Consider the following 9,705-nt stretch of genomic DNA (forward strand, 5'->3'; position numbering starts at 1 on the left):
GAAAACACTGATTTCATCCATTCCCCTGTAGCAGTCTGCAATTGTTTAAATGTTAGCAAATGTGCCTGCGTGTGCACGCACGCACGCATGCACACACACACACACACACGCACACCTTGACATTTTAATCAGAAACTCCTAGGATGGCACCTCAGGCTACTTGCTCTTTGAAACCAGGAAAACAGAACTGTCTCTCAGACAAAAGTGATATAAATGACATAGCAAAATATAGAAAAAAGAAACATATTAATCTCCTAAACACCTTATGTTCTCTGGATAATACTTTGCGCTTACTCACCCACCTCCCAAGTCCACCTGTGAGACCAGGGAGCAAAGGAACAGCCATCCCTGTTTCTCCCTCTACAACCGAAAGTCCTTCCCATAGCTGACCCACCTGTCCCCTTATTTTCTAATTTTTAGAGGAACAATTCCTGAACTAATGCCTAGACTACCAGAGGTCAGGGACTACATATTTTTTCATATATTTTTTTCTCAAGATTTTATTTTGAAAATTTTCAAACCTATCAAAAAATTATAAGAATGGTACAATTAATACCCATACATTCTCGAGATCAGACAGTTAACTTTTGTTGCGGTATTAGTTATCTCCATGCCTCTCTTTCTCTTTCCCTCCATATATTTTTAATGAAAGTAAGCTGCAGATATAAAAAATTCCACCCCAGAAAATTCCACATGCCTCATTTAAGAGTAAGAACATTCATTACATAATCACGATACTATTATATCTAAGAAAACTGACATAAATTTAATAGTGTCATCTAATATAGAGTCTATATTTAAATTTTCCCGGTGAGGGATTCTCTGAGCAACAGCCTCCAGGGTTCTTTCTTGCTCTGGTTGAACTCAGAAGGCAGGAAGAGGGCACTGCGAGGCAAGCAACTGACCGTGTGACAAAGCCCCCAGAAGCTGGAGCCCATTTTTGTTGCTCTTAAAGTATTGTCTTTCCTAAAAAGTAATACTATTAAATGGTTAAGAGTAATCAAATTTCTTCCTTAAATGATTTTGATTTTTACTTGTACCCATGAGAAGAAAATCAAACCTGCATTATTTATAAGTTAAGGGATAAACCAAATACTAATTTTTGGATCTAATCCTTGGATAGGCCATCCTTAATGGATATATTCTACAGGCTCTTAAAGATGCTGGCATATAAACCATTTCTATATTTTTACAGTAAGGGAGCCTTATTTATCAGGTCCACCTTTCACCTAGAATGTTTTTTAAGGTGGTTTTGCCCAGAATCTAGCAAAGTATGAGAGCATATTCTGATCAGATTGTGCTGCCCCCTTTTTTATGTGAGAGTGAGGAGTCTACAATTATCGGCAGGACCCTGGAGCCTCATTTCAGCTTCTTCACAGCAGGACAGGCTCTCCTAATGTGCTTGTGGAGAAAGTCATTTTCCATGACATGTGTTTGGTTCTTTTCATCCTTCTAGAGTCACTATTCCTTCCTACCACTTTTTACTACTGACCACTTCACCGATGGCTATTCCCTGTAAACTTAAGACTTCGATTTCTCTTGAAAGTAATGACCCATTGAGACTTGTCCCAGACAGACATTCGGGTTAGCTGTGGGACTTAAAAGCTTTATAGCTCACAAATAAATGTAATTGGACAAAGAAAGGCAGATATGCTGCCATCAGAACTTCAAATATAATGGAAAAGGATAATGCATCAGCTTCACATGGCTTGCCATTGCTGAGGTCTCTGTCTGCAAAGCTAATGTATTTATTGATTAGTCCTAAAGAGAGACATCATTCGCAAATTGATCCCTGGCTTGTGGCAGCAGACAAACATTTGTGTTAGCTACAATAACCATATGAACAGGTTCTGTTGCTGGGAAACATGAGCAGCTGTTGTCTTGACGACACAGCAGGTAAGTTTCTAGTCCCCTCCATAATTTCCCTGAGAAGAGAGTGATTACTTATCAGTCCTACATATGAACTTGGGTTTTGCCTACAAATGAAGATTGTTAACCCACAACTCAATTACTGAAAGTTTGTCAGTACCAGAAAATTTCATCTAGATTCAGATTGCAAACTATATAAAACAAATTTAAAGACATGAAAGTAGAATGTTAGGTTTAAAACTTGATTCCTGGGGGAAAGCATCCTATTTTAATAAGAAAGTACTTTTACTATAAATGAATTGTATTATGTGTACAATTATGTATTCTGACATAAAACAAAAATAATGAAAACTGATTTATAGTTTAAAATTTAGCTCCATTACTAGAGATTCTTTAAAGTCATAACTTTGTACCTAGTTATAGTGATGCACCAGTTGGATCAGGGTTAGGAGTCAGGGAACAGCTTCAGGGCAGGGCAGAGCAGGGTTCGAGAGTTGGGAAGGGTTTGTGAAGCTCTAGTGGTCCTCTTCATGAAGCATCAGAGACTTGAAAAGTGCTTGTGCCTTAAGGCTTATTCTCTCTTATGGCACTTGAAACTGTGACTGCCCTATAAAGAAGCCCAAGCAAGCTTCCTGGAAGATGAGAGACATATGGCCTAATCATCTCTGGTGCCTCATTTGATAGCAAGTTAACCACCAGCCATTACAGTGAGACCATCCCACCATCCAGTTGCCAGTCAACCAGACAGTTGACCACACACAAGTTAGTGAAATCAGCTAAGCTGACTCATACCAGAACTACCTAGCTGATCAGGTCATCAGATGTGTCAATGTATAAGCAGATACCTATTTAAAAATTCTCTCCTGACAGATGTATACTTGATGATGTAACATATATAATAAAAATGCACCAAGATCTTTTTTCTTTATTGATATAAATCATTTGAGATAGAATTGATCAGAATTCCTGTGCTAATAGGGCACAAACTAGCAGCACGATAAATAAGAACAGAGGGAAACCACATGTATACGGAATCACCCCCTGCCCAGATACTGGCATCAATGAAGATAGTATAAATTCATAATCTTCCACTACAAAGAGACCAATGAGGATAACTGTTAACTACATGTGGCCAACTAAAAATATATTAAGTTTTACACTTTAAAATTTAAAAGTATCAATTGTTCAAGAAAACTTGAAATGTCCTGAAATCTTATAAACCATGTATAATATGTGACGGAGGGATTCCCAGATTTGACACATCTGCACAATTCACATGGCATTACAAAAATATTGTAGAACTAAAATAAACATCTTAAGTTATTGAAACAAAACAAAACAAATCTTGATCAACCATGGAAGAGGAAACACTAAATTCTTTTCGAGATTATAAAATCTCTCTAATAATATTGTCTTATGGAGAGGACATCAAAGAAAATACATCCTAAAAAGGAGAAAAAAGTACCTTGAAGATGTGTGAGGCAAGTAATAACACAAAAATATTGTTGACTTGGGGAAATTTGTGACTTTTTTCAGCTTTTCAAAATTTGTAGTTTGGTGCAATATTTTTTCCTGCTCTAATTAAATATTCACATTTATACTTAATTTTGCATTTGTAATCTTGTATTCATTTTCATAAAAAGAAGTCTCAAAATTGTATAAGGTTCAAGCCACTCCAAACCTAAATCTGAATCTGCCCGTGGTTGAATTCCAAGGTTTTTTTTTTGATGAGAATCACTTGACATAGAGTCAACAATATTATCAAGAATTTCTTTTCTTTCCATCTCTCTATCTGACATCTATGGTATTGGCATAGTCCTAATGCTGGCTTCTTTCATTGTGACAAATGACTACAGCAGTTCCAACTGCTCACCTGTATTCTATTCCATCCAGAAGGAGAGTGGCAGCTGGCTCTCCATTGTTCTCTCAGAAGAATAAAAAAACCTTCATAAATGGAAGCCTTTACTTATTAGCCTGAATTGGTCATCTGTCCCTTCCTGAATCACTGATTGGCTTTGGTTTGGATTACCTGAACAACTCACTGTCCCAAGGTGATGGAATAACTGGAATGGAGTCAATGCCCATCCAGAACCTGGCAGCTGGTGTGTGGCCAAGGTGGAAAGGATGCTAGGAAGAACACAATGTCCAGTGGAAGATAAGAGAAAGGTGAGATAGTCATTCATTTATTCAAAATCCTCTTCCCAGAACATACCATGGATTCAATTCTATGTCAAGAGTCAGAAATCAGGGAGACAAAGATGAATAAGAACTCCTCCTAATTGGGGCAGGCTCTTCATTTTAAAAGATCATTTGGGGTTTGGGATATGTGTTTCTAATGCTACTACAAAACAAATTTAGAATCTACAATAAATTCCTACTTTTAAATCTCCACTTATTCAGTAAATATTTAACACATGCCTACTTCATACTCACCCTGGGTATGGGTGCAAAATGCAGTTTCTGACATCATGAGTTAAAAAGCTTTTTGAGATGTCTTAGTGAAAAATTAAAACGAAAATATGTTTAAAAAGCTATAATAAATAATATCTGTTCAAGAAGGCAGTAGAAGAGATGATGCAAGATAGTACATAATAGCTTCTGATGGGTTGTACAGATAATAAAGCTACAGGAGTTTAAAAGAATTTCATATATGTGTGTGTGTGTGTGTGTGTGTGTGTGTGTGTGTGTGTGTATTTTTTTTTTTTTTTTAAGGAAGCTATTAGTTCTTGCTGAGAAAGTAAGTGGCTGGCATTGTTCTAAAGTGTATACTTGAACTTTCATTTTAATCCATGGTTTGTTATCAGTGACTATTTCCCATCTGGGTAATAAATAGGAAGCAGATATAAGTATGCACTTTGACCTGTAGTGTCACGCTCAGTACTCAGTTCTCTTGTAGGACAACACACTTCCCTTTGTCAGAAATGAAACAGAAAGCACAAGAGATGTTGTTTAAGTAGGCTGAGGGAGGTCTGTGTGGAACACAGCCCTAGTCAAGAATTTTATGACTTCATCTCTTAGTCTCTAAAGAAAGTGAAGTAGTACAATGTAAAGAATATTAATCCAGGAGCCAGAGACTTGGTTTCTATTCTTAACCCTTCTACTAATTTACCTGACACCTTAGGATACCTGTCACTCTCTCCTCACAAGCCATTTCTCTGTGTAGTTACCACTTTCTGTGCCCAGAAGCCTCTTTCTTGTACTGGCTGGTTTTGCCCCGTCGATAACTATTGGCCCACTTCCAGCAGCCACACTGCATGCAATATCAAGCAAAATACATGTTTGCTCTCATGGAGCAGTGTATAGATTCACTGAGGAGTTTATAGTGGTAAAGGGGAGTCATAAACTCAGATCTTTTGTCCTTTAAATTCTTAGGTGAGCTAAGTTAGCTTAGGTGACTCTAGGACTTCCTCCAACTCTAAAAGTCTTTTATTCTGCTTCAACTGTTCCATTTTGTGAAAATGCATCTTAAATTTCACAAGAAAAAACAACAACATATAAAATACAAGTGTATTAAAAAGTAACTCTAGTGAGGATAGGTTGTATTAGCTTTGTATACAAAGAAAAGCGCATTATTAAAAAACTGATTTACATATGTATTTGTGTGTATATGTGTGTGCTTAATAAAATTAAATACTGTTTTAGTTCCAAGTAATGTTTATATAGAAGACCCTGAAAACCTAGGTTCAGGGTCAGAGTTAAACAGAAATAGCTTAAAGAAATAGTTAAATCTTTACGCTCACAGAGATAAAATTACTTAGACAACTTTCAGGACTCAGTAAAGGAGACACTGCTACCTTTTTCACACACCATATTATTTATTATAGCTTTTTAAACATATTATCCTTTGATGATTCACAAGGGATCTTGGTCTGTTCACCACTTCTACTCTAGGCCTAGCTAGATGCATGCTGTACCCTCATTCTCTCCCTCCCTGACCCATCTCCAGGCCCACCAGTTCTTCAAAGTCCCTTCTCCAAGGCACTTTGGTCTTTTTATTCCCTTTTGGACTCATGCTGGAAAATAAAATTAAACAAGATATTCCGATTGAGTTTCGATATAAAAATCTACTAATCTTCTAGTCTAGCTAATATTTTCTATATTCAATATATGCAAAAAAGCCATTTTTGATCTTTTTAGTACATTACTAACTGGGTAGATTACTTATACAAGGCATATGACTAAATGACAGGAGACATGTTTTCTAGTCCTGTCTCTACCACTGACTAGCAGAGGCTCTTTCTGAGCCTCTCAGCCTCTCAAAGCTACCATTCTGCAATCTGCAAAATAAGAGAATCAGAACAGATATGTTATTTTTCATTGCTAACTATATAAATCATAAGCACATATATTCTTTATATCAGTTTTTAGTATAATGCAGATAAGCTTGAAGTTCCTTTCGACTTCTCCCATTTTCTCAATCCCACTTTCATTTTCATCTCCCCATTATTATCTCTTCAGTAAATCTTCTCTCAAAACTCCTTTTTCCCATTTACTTAAGATCCCCACCAGGTTCAATATTTTACATATAAAAACTAAGCAGCCTTTGTGTAAAGAAAAAAGAGCTTCACTTGTGTGCAAATGTATAATTTTTCAGATGGGAACATTTTCATTTCTGGGCTCTAGTCAATATTTAAGAAGCAATGTTGCAAAACTCACAATATCTGCTATAAGGAGCTCACAAAATATAAATGTTAATAAAAAAGAAAATGTCAACATGAATGACATTTTAAAATCTTTATGTAAAAAGTTTAGGAAAATAGAAACATCTAGAGGTAGACATTATGTCATTTTATTATTAAAAATTATTTTTATCACCTCCATTAACTCGATTATAGCCTAATTAGTCTGTTGGCACACACTGTCCATTGAACTTTTATTGTACAAAGCATGCATTTTCCAGAACTGCTTTTTAGGCAAATTAACAATGCCATTTTCTAAAGATATCTAGTCTCTGGGACCAATGAGAAAATAGAAAGAATAGGCTTTGTGATGGTTAATTTTATCTGTCAACTTGACGGGGCCATGGTGCCCAGATATGTGGTCAAACATTATTCTGGATGTTTCTGAGGGTGTTTTGATTAAGATTTAAATTGGTGGACTTTGAGTAAAGCAGTTTACTCTCCGTATGTAGGTGGGCCTCATCCAATCAATTGAAAACTTAGCTAGAACAAAAGACTAACCTCTACCTAGCAAGCAGCAGATAGCCTTCAGACTTGAACTTCAATGACTGCTCAACTCTGGGACTCCAGCCTGATGGCCTCCTGTGCAGATTTTGGACTTGCCAGCCTCCATAATCATGTGAGCCAATTCCTTAAAATAAATAAACAAATAAATCGTATTGGTTCTTTGTCTTCGGAGAACCCCAACATACAGCATGTCCTCTCCCTCTCCTTCTCTCTATCTCTCTACACACACGCACACACACGCACACACACACACACACACACGTTCTGCTTTATTTACATATAATTCACATATCATACAATTCACCCATTTAAGGTGTACAACTCAAGAGTTCTTAGTATATTAATAAAGTTGTACAACCATCACCATAAGCGATTTTAGAACATGTTAAAACTTAATGAAACTCCATGTGCATTAGCACTCAGTTTCCATTTACCCAGTCCTTCTCCAGTCCTAGGCAACCACTAATCTAGCTTTTGCTTCAATAGACTTTCCCATTCTTGAAATTTCATATAAATAGAATCATGCAACATGTAGTCTTTTGTCACTGGCTTCTTTCACTCTTCATAATGTTTTCAAGGTTTATCTATGTTGATGCACAGATCAATACTGCATTTCTTTAATTGCAAATACAAATAATATTGTATTGAATGGGTATACCACATCTTATATTTCCATTCATCAGTTGATAGACATTTGGATTTTTTCCAATTTTTGTTATTATGACCAATGCTGCTATAAACATTTATATACAAGTTCTCTGTGGACATATGTTTTCATTGCTTTTGGATATACAGTAAGTCCTCACTTAATAGAGTCTTCAGCTTTAAGTGAAACAACATATAACGACACCAATTTTACCATAGGTTAATTGATATAAGCAAAATTAAGTTCTTATGGCATCTCGTCAATGTTATAACAAAATGACATTGAATGAAATGAACTTATAAGAAAACCTGCTGTATACCTAGCAGTGGACTTGCTGAGTCATATAGTAATTTTATGTTTAAACTTTTGAGGAACTGCCAGACTTCCTGAAAGAGATTGCTCCAGTTTACATTCCCACCAGGAATGTATGAGGGTTCCAATTTCTCCACATCCATGACGACAATTGTTATTGTCTGTCATTTTAATTATAGCCATCTTAGTAAGTGTGAATGGCATCTCATTGTTGTTTTGATTTTTATTTTCCTGATGACTAATAACTATGAGCATCTTTTTATTAGTCATTTTTATATCTTTGAAAAAATGTCCATTCAGATTTTTGCCCACTTTTTAAATGGGGTTATTTGTCTTTCTATTATTGAGTTGTAATAGTCTTTTAAATATTCTAGATACAAGTTCCTCAGATAAAAAATTTGCAAAAATTTTCTCCCATTCCGTAAGTTATTTTTTCATTTTCTCGGTGTCCTTTGAAGCACAAACATTTTTAATTTTCATGAAGTCTAATGTATGTATTCATTTGTTGCTTGTGCTTTTGGTGTCATATTTATGAAACCATTACCTATTCCAAGGTCACAAAGATTCAAATTTATGTTTTTTCTAAGAGTTTTATACTTTTATTTCTGTTAAGTGTTTGATTTATTTAAAATTAATTTTTGTGTATGCTGCGGGGTACATTCTTTTGTATGTGGATATTCAGTGGATAGTCAGTTGTACCAGCATCATTCGTTGAAAAGACTATTCTTTCCTCCATTGAATCGTTTTGGGACCTTTGTCAAAAATCAATTGATCATAAATAAAAGAGTTTATGAAATTGCAGTTCTATTCTATTGATCTATATTTCTAACCTTTTGCCAGTTCCACACTTTCTTAATTAATGTGATTTTGTATTAAGTCTTCAAATCAGGAAATGTGAGTCCTCCAATGTTCTTTTTTAAGATTGTTTGGGTCTTTGAAATTCTATATGAATTTTAGAATCAGCTTCATTTTTCATTTTTAAAAAGATAGCTGGGATTTTGATAGGGGCTGCATTGACTGTAGATTAATTTGAAAAGTATTGCCACCTTAACAATATTAAACTTTCTGACCCATGAATATGGGATATCTTTCCATTTATTTAGGTCTCCTTTAATTTCTGTCAACAGTATATTGTGGTCATCAGCATATGAAGTTACACTTCTTTTTTTAAATTTATTTCTAAGTAAACTTATTCTTTTTTATTCTATTGTAAATGAAATTATTTTCTTAGTATCATTTTGGATTGTTCCTTGCTAGTGTATAGAAATACAACTGATTTTTGCATATTGATTCTGAATCCTGCTAATTTGCTACACTTATCATTAGTTCTAAAAGTTTTTTGTAGATTCTTTTTGATTTTCTACATACAAGATTACATCTCTTCATTAATTAACATGAGTTGCATTTGCCCAAGGAGTATAGGAATTGCAAAGATGTAGTCTTTACTCCAGAGTCACATGGAATTTCAGAGGTTGGCAATTAGCTAACTTTTGATTTGGGATTCTGCTTAGCTATATTTGCCATTGCCAGCCTATAGAATTTTTTATACTAAATGGTCAGCATTGAAACCTGTCCAAGGACAGTAATCAGAAGGATGAGGCATACAAATAACTAGAGCCGGAGATAGCGTGATATCACTATCAGTTTTATCATATATAGGGATAATTTTCCTGACATTCCCCACCTCCTACT

Source organism: Pteropus vampyrus, unplaced genomic scaffold (assembly GCF_000151845.1).
Source record: "Pteropus vampyrus isolate Shadow unplaced genomic scaffold, Pvam_2.0 Scaffold91, whole genome shotgun sequence".
NCBI classification, from domain to species: domain Eukaryota; kingdom Metazoa; phylum Chordata; class Mammalia; order Chiroptera; family Pteropodidae; genus Pteropus; species Pteropus vampyrus.